Genomic DNA, 12,260 nt, shown 5'->3' on the forward strand with positions numbered 1-12,260 from the left:
ATAGTGATAGTCGAAATGTTACAATAATGATAGTGATAGTAGAAATGTTACAATAGTGATAGTAGAAATGTTACAATAGTGATAGTGATAGTAGAAATGGTACAATAATGATAGTGATAGTAGAAATGTTACAATAATGATAGTGATAGTAGAAATGTTACAATAGTGATAGTAGAAATGTTACAATAATGATAGTGATAGTAGAAATGTTACAATAATGATAGTTATAGTAGAAATGTTACAATAATGATAGTGATAGTAGAAATGTTACAATAATGATAGTGATAGTAGAAATGTTACAATAGTGATAGTAGAAATGTTACAATAATGATAGTGATAGTAGAAATGTTACAATAGTGATAGTGATAGTAGAAATGTTACAATAATGATAGTGATAGTAGAAATGTTACAATAGTGATAGTAGAAATGTTACAATAATGATAGTGATAGTAGAAATGTTACAATAATGATAGTGATAGTAGAAATGTTACAATAATGATAGTGATAGTAGAAATGTTACAATAGTGATAGTGATAGTAGAAATGTTACAATAGTGATAGTGATAGTAGAAATGTAACAATAGTGATAGTGATAGTAGAAATGTTACAATAATGATAGTGATAGTAGAAATGTTACAATAATGATAGTGATAGTAGAAATGTTACAATAGTGATAGTAGAAATGTTACAATAATGATAGTGATAGTAGAAATGTTACAATAATGATAGTGATAGTAGAAATGTTACAATAGTGATAGTGATAGTAGAAATGTTACAATAATGATAGTGATAGTAGAAATGTTACAATAATGATAGTGATAGTAGAAATGTTACAATAATGATAGTGATAGTAGAAATGTTACAATAATGATAGTGATAGTAGAAATGTTACACTAGTGATAGTGATAGTAGAAATGTTACAATAGTGATAGTAGAAATGTTACAATAGTGATAGTGATAGTAGAAATGTTACATTAGTGATAGTGATAGTAGAAATGTTACAATAATGATAGTGATAGTAGAAATGTTACAATAGTCATAATGATAGTAGAAATGTTACAATAATGATAGTGATAGTAGAAATGTTACAATAGTGATAGTGATAGTAGAAATGTTACAATAGTGATAGTGATAGTAGAAATGTTACAATAGTGATAGTGATAGTAGAAATGTTACAATAGTGATAGTGATAGTAGAAATGTTACATTAGTGATAGTGATAGTAGAAATGTTATAATAATGATAGTGATAGTAGAAATGTTACAATAATCATAGTGATAGTAGAAATGTTACAATAGTGATAGTAGAAATGTGACAATAGTGATAGTAGAAATGTTACAATAATGATAGTGATAGTAGAAATGTTACAATAGTGATAGTGATAGTTGAAATGTTACAATAATCATATAATCATAGTGATAGTAGAAATGTTACAATAGTGATAGTAGAAATGTGACAATAGTGATAGTGATAGTAGAAATGTTACAATAATGATAGTGATAGTAGAAATGTTACAATAGTGATAGTGATAGTAGAAATGTTACAATAATGATAATGATAGTAGAAATGTTACAATAGTGATAGTGATAGTAGAAATTTTACAATAGTGATAGTGATAGTTGAAATGTTACAATAATCATAGTGATAGTAGAAATGTTACAATAGTGATAGTAGAAATGTGACAATAGTGATAGTGATAGTAGAAATGTTACAATAGTGATAGTGATAGTAGAAATGTTACAATAGTGATAGTGATAGTAGAAATGTTACATTAGTGATAGTAGAAATGTTACAATAGTGATAGTAGAAATGTTACAATAGTGATAGTGATAGTAGAAATGTTACAATAGTGATAGTGATAGTAGAAATGTTACAATAATGATAGTGATAGTAGAAATGTTACAATAGTGATAGTAGAAATGTTACAATAGTGATAGTGATAGTAGAAATGTTACAATAGTGATAGTGATAGTAGAAATGTTACAATAGTGATAGTGATAGTAGAAATGTTACATTAGTGATAGTAGAAATGTTACAATAGTGATAGTGATAGTAGAAATGTTACATTAGTGATAGTGATAGTAGAAATGTTACAATAGTGATAGTGATAGTAGAAATGTTACAATAGTGATAGTAGAAATGTTACAATAGTGATAGTGATAGTAGAAATGTTACATTAGTGATAGTGATAGTAGAAATGTTACAATAGTGATAGTGATAGTAGAAATGTTACAATAGTGATAGTAGAAATGTTACAATAGTGATAGTGATAGTAGAAATGTTACAATAGTGATAGTGATAGTAGAAATGTTACAATAGTGATAGTGATAGTAGAAATGTTACAATAATGATAGTGATAGTAGAAATGTTACAATAGTGATAGTGATAGTAGAAATGTTACAATAATGATAGTGATAGTAGAAATGTTACAATAGTGATAGTGATAGTAGAAATGTTACAATAGTGATAGTGATAGTAGAAATGTTGCCATAGTAGAAATGTTATACAGAAACCAATACTGAAGAAGAGATGTGAACGGTTCAGATTTGTTAGACTTTTTCTTCTAAGCACTTTACATGAACCCCTTAATGACGGACCCAATTTTTACCTTAATGACCAGGCTCTTTTTTAAAATTTAACACGTGTCTCTTTAAATGGTGATAAATTTAGAACACTTTTTCTGAGCGGAGCGACTCTGAGATGGTTTTTCGTGACATATTGTACTTTATATAAGTGGTTCATTTTTGTTGGCACATTAAGCATTTTTTTGTAAAAAACTCCAAAATATTGTGAAAAACTGGAAAATTTCTGTCGATTTAAAAAAATTTTTTTTAATGGTGTGCACTGTGCGGTAAAAGTGATGTTACATTCTGTTGGTCAGTATGATTATGACGATACCCATTTGATATAGCTTTTTATGTTCTTTTTCCTTTTTCTGAGCAAAATTAATTTTTTTCCTTTTTTTTGTGTTATGTTGTGACAGCTGTAACTTTTTTATTTTTCGTCCGATGCCATTGAGTGAGTGCTTATTTTTTATGCAACAAGCTGTGCTTTTTATTGGTATCATTTTTGTGATACATGCAACCTTTTGATATTTTTTATTCTGTTATTCATACCAAAATTGGCGAATTTTGCATTTTTTTTTATGGTGTTCACCCTGTGGGATAATTTACATTATAGCTTTATGGTACATGTCATTATGGATGTAGCAATACCTAGTATGTATATGATTTGTGTTTATTTATGATAATACAGGGCTTTTATTAGGAAAGGGGCTTTATTTTTTACACTTCATACTTTTATTGACATTTTTATTTATTTATGTTTTCACTTTTACAGGTTATACTATTCGGCAATACATTTTTACTGTAGCACAGTATGACCTGATCAGCTGCACACAGTACAGCCTGTGCGATCCAGCCTCTGGCTTGATCTCACAGGCTTCTGTAGCAGGCAGACAGGAGGTCATCATCTGACCTCCTGCTGCCAAAGCAACCAATGGCTATCGTGGTGCCGCAGCCACGTGGTATCGTGGCGCCGCCATTGGTGGACAGGGGGAGCCCCCTCCCCTGTCAACACTATAGATGCCATGATCAGGATTGATGGGATTAATGCTGCTGGGACCGGCGGTCCCGGCAGCTGCGGCAGGTCCCCGGCTGTGATTGATAGCCAGGTCCTGCCGGCGATCCCCTGAGCTGCCCGCAGCAGAACAGGAGATTGCAAAAATGTATGCATTTGTGGTAGAGGGTGTGAGATGCAGGGCCAATGGAATTACCCTAGGAGCAGATGGCATTAACCCCTTGTATTTGTGACGCCAGGGCATGGTTTATCCTCAATACCACCCAAAGGAATACCGCTGGATCCTGGGCTAGGCACTGGGCAATAATTACTCTGATGCCAAGTTACGGACAATGGTAGCTTTACTGAATGACAGATGGTACAGTCTATACAGTGTTGCCAGTCCCACGGAGGTGACCAGTGACTTCAGAGACTTTTTATATTGTCTTCCTCATCATAAATGAAGCCTTATTGCAATATATATTCATTCAAAAATAACAATATTCACAGCAGTTTTTACCAGTTTAAAAAGTGGTCTGTCTTGTAATGCTGCTCTGCAGGTGCTGCATAGCCACTGGGCTCTGTGAACAGGGACATAACCACCTGCCTTGTGTCCCCCCTGCCCCTCACATACGCTTTCACATTGGCAGAAGCGCTCCCACCACCCCCTTGCTTAGTGTCCCCCCGCTTCCCTCACATTAGCTCTGCCTGGCCGTCAGTGCTGACTACAGCTCAGTGCAGCGCTGATGGTCTGAGAGCTGCTCTATATTTCTATAAGGCCCCTTTCACACTATAAAGTTGTTCCGTTAAAAGATCCGTTATAAACATCCCTTAGAAAAGCCTTAAAAACAGATGTTAATTGTCCGTTACAAAATCCCATTCAAGTCTATGGGATTTTTTGATTATCCGTTATGACCTGTTATAGCCTGCCATGAAAAACGGCACATGCACAAATTTTTCTTCCATCACAAGAAATGGGTAAATTAACGGCTGTTATTTTTAACATTGAAGTCTATGGCAAACGGATGAGCTTTTATGTCATCCGTTTGCACCTGGTTTATAATATCCGTTATTACTTCTGAGCATGCTCAGAAGAGGTGACATCAGCAGACTCCTGCAGTGCTAAGGGACTACTACTACTCCTTTCATGGAACAGACTTGTTTTCATGATGGGAGTAGTAGTTCCCTGGCTGCGGGAGTCGGCCGGTGGCAGAGGAGGCTACATTAGTGTTTGTACTACAACCCCCATCATGGAACAGACTCTGTTCCATGATGAGGGTCGTAGTACAGGGGCTGAGGCATTGATTGCACTTCTGAGACCCCATGCGATCAGAAGTTATTAAGCTGGGGAGCGGGCGGCATGGTCCGCAACCCTGCAATGTATTGTGTGTTTTTACTTTCATTTTTAAGTCCCCCGCGGGGAGCCCTGAATGGCCTGCACTGAGGAGCAATTCAGGGATCCCAGCTGGGTTTTAATAAATATATATACCCCTGCCGGCGTATTTATAAATATATACCCCCCCGCAGCACATTTGTCATATTATGCCACCGCAGCGCTATATGTATATATGTATATAGAAGCGCTTGGGGGGGGGGGGGGGCAGACATATAACATTATCTGCCCCCCACAGCACTTCTATATACATATAGCGCTATATGTGAAAAGTATATCTATCAGCAGCAGATGATTCTTTTCAATCATAGCGCTGCAGGGGCATATGTATATAGAAGCGCGCGGGGGGGGGCAGACATATAGTGTTATCTATCAGCATCAGATGATACTTTTCATTCATAGTGCTGCATATGCCACTGCAGCGCTATGAGTGAAAAGTATCATCTGCTGCTGATAGATATACTTTTCACATGTAACGCTGCAGTGGCATAATATGACAAATGTGCTGCGAGGGGGCACATTATAAATGCACTGGCGGGGGAAATATATTTATAAATGCGCTGGTGATGGGTCATATCTTTATAAATGGCTGCGGCAGGCACATGATAAATGTGCCGGCGGGGGGTATATATTTATAAATATGCCGGTGGGGGATCTTATCTTTATTCATGAGCTGCGGGGGGCATATTATAAATGTACCGGTAGGGGGTATATATTTATAAATGTGCCGGCAGGGGGTATATATTTATTAATGCACTGCGGGGGGGCATATTATAAATGCACTGGGTGGCTAAATATATCGGCTATATGTCTGCCCCCCTGCAGCGCTATATATCTCTCCCCCACAGCACTTTTAATATACATATGGCCCCCGCTGCCACTCACAATGTTCATTTTAAATGCCCCGTGGGGAGCCCTGAATGGCCGATACCGAGGAGCCATTCCAGGCTCCCAGCGGGGGATTTAAAAATTAAAGTATAAACACACAATACATTGCAGGGTTGCGGACCATGCCACCCGCTCCCCTGCTTAATAACTTCTGTTCGCATGGGGTCTCAGAAGTGAGACCCTGTGCGATCAATCCCTCAGCCCATGTACTACAACTACCATCATGGGACAGACTCTGTTCCATGATGGGGGAAGTAGTACAAACACTTATGTAGCCTCCTCAGCCACCAGCAGACTCCAGCAGCCGGGGAATTACTACTCCCATCATGGAAACAAATCTGTTTCATGATGGGAGTAGTAGTAGTCCCGGCTGTGGGAGTTTGTAGGGAGAGGTGTTTAAACGGCCGTACATGAGGGATGTTATAATGGGTCTTAATGGATGAATATGCCCGTTATTTTGATGGACATTATTCAGCCGTTAGCACCCGTTATTTCGTCCGTTATTATGCATCCGTTTTTTACACAGAAAACGGATGTTTAATAATGGATGAATACTCATAGTGTGAAAGTAGCCTTACTCACCATCTTACTGATGCTTTGGTTGTACCGCAAGGGGCATGGCAGGCAGCACACTCCGATGTCCCTTCTCTCTGTATGCATCGCGATCTGCATAACAGAGAGGAGGGGCCTGCCGTGATTGGTTCCCTGTTCTATGCGGTCCTGAGACTGAGCGCAGCATAGACACACTCTTAGGCTAGGTTCAGACTACGGAATTTCCACCTGCAATTCTGCAATGAATAGTGAATGGGTTTCCGTTCACAAATTCACACTGCGGAATTTGTGAACGGAAAATCCGCTTGGAAATTTCCGCCTGAGGAAAGGGGTTGCTCTTTCTTCAGGCGGAAATCCGTGCGGAACACATTGTAATCTATTGGAGACTGCAGTGTCTGCGCGGTCCTAGAGCCGACTGATTCAGTCAGCACTGGCCGCACTCGGAATCTCCGGGCGGAAATTTTCTGCCCAGAGATTCCGTAGTCTGAACCTAGCCTTAGGCTCGACTGCACTACAGCAAAGACTCAGGAACTAAGAGTAAAGAGACTCCTCCCAGGGCTTTTATGGGGGAGACTCTGGTGGGGTTCCATTGGTCACCCTTAAGTCACCTGGTCACTGATACCTCCTGACTAACAATCACATGACAACTCACATGACAACTGGTGATCACATGTTAACCTTTCTTAAAGATACAACATTCATATACACATAACATAGGGGATAATATACAATTACAGTAGACTAGATGCAAGGGGGGGGGGGGGGGCCCAGGGGACACTGCAGGGAGGCTGCCTGACAGGGCAGCAAGGGTACAGGGTAACAACTCCCATCGTGGGCCACCGCACATTTGTCCCAGCACGCAAACATGTCGGGTGCTTGGACGTATGCATACGTGCCATAGCGGGAAGGGGTTAAGAGTTAAATTAAAGGGGTTATACAGAAATAGAAAAACACAGCTATATTCTTACAAAAACAGCTCCACGTCTGTCTCCAGGTTGGGTGAGGTTTTACAACTTGGCTCCGTTTACTTCAATGGAACTGAGCTGCAGAACCACACCCAACCTGGAGACAGACGGAGAGCTGTTTATGAAAGAAAGTAGCTGTTTTTATTTTCCTGGATAACCCCTTTAAGACAGAGAATGTGTATGATTTTTAGATGTGTGGATCTCATCATAAAAAAACATGGAGAAGTAGGTGTAATGAGGATTTTTTATTTACACTGTTGCCATTTGATTTAGAACTTAGGGCACAGTTTATCAGCATGGCATCCATAACATTTCCAGCAAAATTTGGTCTGCACTTCCCAGATCTCACTGTAAAAAAAAAAAAAAAAGATCAGTGTGTCATTTGCTGTTTGTTTATAGGGCTAATATTTATGTGGATATTCATGTTTTTCCTCTCTTTCTCTTGTTAGACATGGCAGAATTTCCGCATGCGGAATTCCGCACAGATTCCGTATGCAGATTCAGCCTCAAATAGACTTCTATGGGATTCCACACTCCCATTCACACTTCTGAATTTCCTCATACGTAATTTCTGCACAGATTCTGCACCAATCCGCACAAGCCACAAACCAACCAAATGAATGCGGAAGCGGAATTGGTGCGGATAGGCGGAAATTCTGCTGTGTGAATAGGCCCTAAGGCTATGTTCACACACCAGAATTTCCGCATGCATCTCCGTATGGAAATCCGCATAGAAATTCTGCAGGTGCATATAGCCTTATTAACTTCAATGGGATTCTGCAGTTCCATTCACACTGGCGAATTTTCGCTGTAGACGTTTCGGTGCTAAAAGTCTGCATTTCGCAAAAATAGCATAGTGACAGGCTGGGAATCACATGCGGCCGGGTCCCGCAATGCGAATCCCAGCACCGCCGGCAGCAGGCGAGAGGGGAGCAATATTTTCCTCTGGCTCCCAAGATCTCTCCACCGGACCGAATCCTACCCAATCCACAAGAAAAAAGCTTTTTCCTCTGATAAACTTGGAGTCCAAAATTCCTTTAACAACATAAACATCAGAGGTACCAGAGATGATAGTAGGTGAGATGTGTTTTTTTTTTAGAAAAGCGGTTGTGGATGACAGGCTTCAGGAGGGAAACATGGAAGGAATTCGGCATCCGGAGAGATGACGGTAGATGGAGAGAATAGGCCATGGGATTTAACTGTTTCTTGATTTTATAGGGACCTAGATAGCGAGGGCCCAGTTTACAACTGGGTAATTTGAAGCAGATATATTTTGCTGAAAACCAGACTTTGTCACCAGGAGAGAACTTGGGAGGAGAACGTCTTTTCTTGTCCGCTTGAGACTTCATACGACTCGTAGCATGCAGAAGAGAGGAACTTGTCTTATGCCAGATGGTGGAAAAATTCCGCACTTGCTCGTCAACCGAAGGAACTTCGGAAGAAGAGGACAAGAGAAGAGGAGCACCAGGATGAAGTCCATAAACTACAAAGAAAAGTGAAGTTCCAGTGGATTCGGAATCCTTTTGGTTGTATGAGAACTCTGCCCAAGGAAGCAAATCGACCCAGTCGTCTTGACGAGCAGAAATGAAATGACGGACATAGTCTCCCAAGACTTGATATACCCTCTTAACCTGTCCATTGGATTGAGGTTGGTAGGCTGAGTTAAAATCCAGCTTGACTTGGAGACGTGAGCAGAGAGCCTGCCAGAACTTAGAGACGAGCTGTACTCGACGGTCGGATACAATATGTGAAGGCAAGCCATGTAAACGGAAGATGTGGCAAAGAAAAAGTTTAGCAAGCTGCAGTGCATATGGAAGTCCAGGTAGCAGCACAAAATTAGCCATTTTAGAGAATCTGTCCACTACCACCCAGACGACTGTATTGCCACTGGAAGGTCAGAAAGGAAGTCCATAGCAATATTAGTCAAGGGGAGCCCTGGGACAGGCTGTAGAAGACCTGCAGGTTTAGAACATGGGGTCTTGTCCCGAGCACAGACCGAACAGGAACGGCCAACATCCTGTTTTAAACTAGGCCACCAATATTGTCTGTAGATGAGCTGTAGGGACGTATGAGTTTCAGAATGACCAGCCAGAAGAGAGGAATGGCCCCATTTCTAGACTCGGAGTCTTAAACGGGGAGATACGTAAGTCTTCCTAGGAGGTAGGTGTTGAAGACTTGCTGGTGCTGCAGAGATGAGAAGTTCAGGAGGAATAATATGTTGAGGATGGGATTCCTGGTCTTGAACATCAGAGGATCTAGATAGGTGCCGGCATATGGTCTGAGGGAAAAGAGAAATTAATTAATAAACATTGCTTCATTAACCTCGCCAGTAGGACTTTGACCGATGCAGAAAGCTCTATGCTCAGTAATGGACTCTCATTTGTTCCGGTGAATAAGTTTAATGTGTTTACGTGGGTGAAGGATCTATATCTTTTTTTGAGGAAATTAAGGTGGCATAAGTATTTTTGTCTCCAGGAGGAGGATGAAAGTGAAACTCTGGGTATCTCCAGATCCGAACTGGATGATGTCAGATTATTGGCAAATCTGGTTGAAACCAGAGCGGAGGACTCAGGAACAGGTCTTTTCACTGCCCTAAAACAAAAGAGTAGAAGAATGCCTCCACCCACCGAATCACTGGCTATAGATATTTTCCAGAAATTGGTTGAGGAAGAGTTAGAAAGACTTTCAAACAGGTCATTACACTTTGAGAATAATTTTCCATCTCAGGAAATGATGGCTTTACAAACTCTTGAGAGAGATACGAATATTATATTAAAACCTTCTGACAAGGGGGGAAACTTCGTCATTATGCCCACTGAGTTGTATAAAACTATGTATCTGGATTTACTTAAAGATAGAGGAGGTTATGCCATCTTGCCCCGTGACCCCACTGATCAGTTCCTGGGTGAACTGGAGGCCTTATTAGTGGATGCTCTTGATAGGAGATTGATTGACGCTGGTGAATTTAAATTTCTTTTACCTAACAAGCCACAGGTTGCCACCTTTTATGCATTACCTAAGGTGCATAAGGGGCTAAGGCCCCTTAAAGGTCGGCCCATAGTGTCAGAGGTGTCTTCACTTACTCAGAACTGTGGCATATATATAGATGAAATTTGTAACCGCGCTACCCTCCTACATACGTGACACCTCAGACTTACTACAAAAACTAGATGGCCTCACAGTGGAAAATGGTGTTCTGCTTGCCTCTATTGATGTAGAGGCTTTATACAGCAGCATACCCCACGAATGGGGTTTTAAAGCGGCAGAGCATTATCTTCGGTCAAGGGGTGAATTTGTGTTATCGCTTCTCCATTTGTGACCCTGGGTTGGTGGGAGGACAATATTGTTTTTGGAGAAGAAAGTAACCCCTTAACGTCAAATATATTGGGGCAGATATATAGACAACATTTTCATACTGTGGAATGACACAGAGACGTTATTCAAACAATTCGTACTCTCACTTAACACCAACCCCATTGGACTGCGGTTTACATCAGAGAGCATTCAGAAAAGTTTGGCCTTTTTAGATGTACTTATTAAGAAAGACGGTAGAGGTGGCCTAACAACAAGCATTTATCGCAAACCAATAGCTACCAACAGCTTACTTAAGTGGTACAGCCACCATCGTGTACCCCTTAAGCGTGGCATACCAAAAAGACAATATTTACGCCTAAGACGTAACTGTTTGGATACCAATGACTTTATTAGACAAGTGGGTGATCTCAGGAATAGATTTTTGGAGAGAGGGTACCCCGATCGGGTACTTCGAGGAGCATACAAGTTTGCTCTCAGGAGTAATAGAACAAATTTACTCACACCCAAGACTCGTCCCTCTCAATCTGGAGACAAGCATATTAGGATGATCGGAACATTTGATGAGAGATCGGACTGTATCAAAAGGATATTGGGTAGCCACTGGGGAATTCTGAGATCAGACCCGCACCTAAAGGAGGTACTACCGGTACATCCTTCAGTCACGTTTCGGAGAGGGAGATCGTTGCGAGATCGACTGGTACACAGTAATTTCTAATCCACGCCTCCCCCTGAATCATGGCTGAATAGGAAAATTAATGGTACCTTTAGGTGCGGTGGGGAGTGCGTAGCATGTCCCTACATAAATAAATCTAAGCTTTTCAGTAGCGACAAGACTGGTACCGAATATCAAGGATTTTGTGAATTGCAAAATGTCCAATTTGGTGTATTTATGTAAGTGCACCTGCCCCATCAGCTATGTGGGGAAAACTAAACGTGAGTTGAGATGAAGGATAGGCAAACATTTGGGGGACATCCGTAACCATCAAGACACCAGTATAGCAAGACACATCCTGGAGGTACACAATGGAGATTCAAGGGTTCTAAAATTTCAGGCGATAGAAGTTTTTCGGACAAATGATAGGAGAGGTGATATTGATAATAGAATTCTAAGAAAAGAAACAGAATGGATATATAGACTGAAAACAGTCAATCCATATGGTCTGAACAAAAGTCTCAATTTCTCAGCGTTCATCGATCAGTCTTGATTGGTCCTCTAGTCAGGGAGGTTAGTGAGAAGGGAAATGTGGAAGGTTAAGGTTTATTGACATTTCCCTTACTATGGGATAATACTCATAGCATTATAAGTTATTTATTCTCTTATCTATATTATCTATTTTTGGTGTTATCTATATTATCACTTCAAAATTGATATTGTGAACTACGGTTTGCATGTGGGTGACGGTCTGGACCAGAGGTTAATATATTTTTCTTGGTAGCTATCCCTAATTTTTCTATTAGAACAACTAATAAGGGCCCTCACTTAGTGAAAGTAGGGAACGGCACCGTGGTTGAGGCCACCCTATTAAGGAGGTGGGTTCCTCAAAAGGCAGGGACAGAGGTGTGGGATTAACATGCTAGGGGGGCACTCCTG

Source organism: Hyla sarda, chromosome 2 (assembly GCF_029499605.1).
Source record: "Hyla sarda isolate aHylSar1 chromosome 2, aHylSar1.hap1, whole genome shotgun sequence".
Lineage (NCBI taxonomy): Eukaryota > Metazoa > Chordata > Amphibia > Anura > Hylidae > Hyla > Hyla sarda.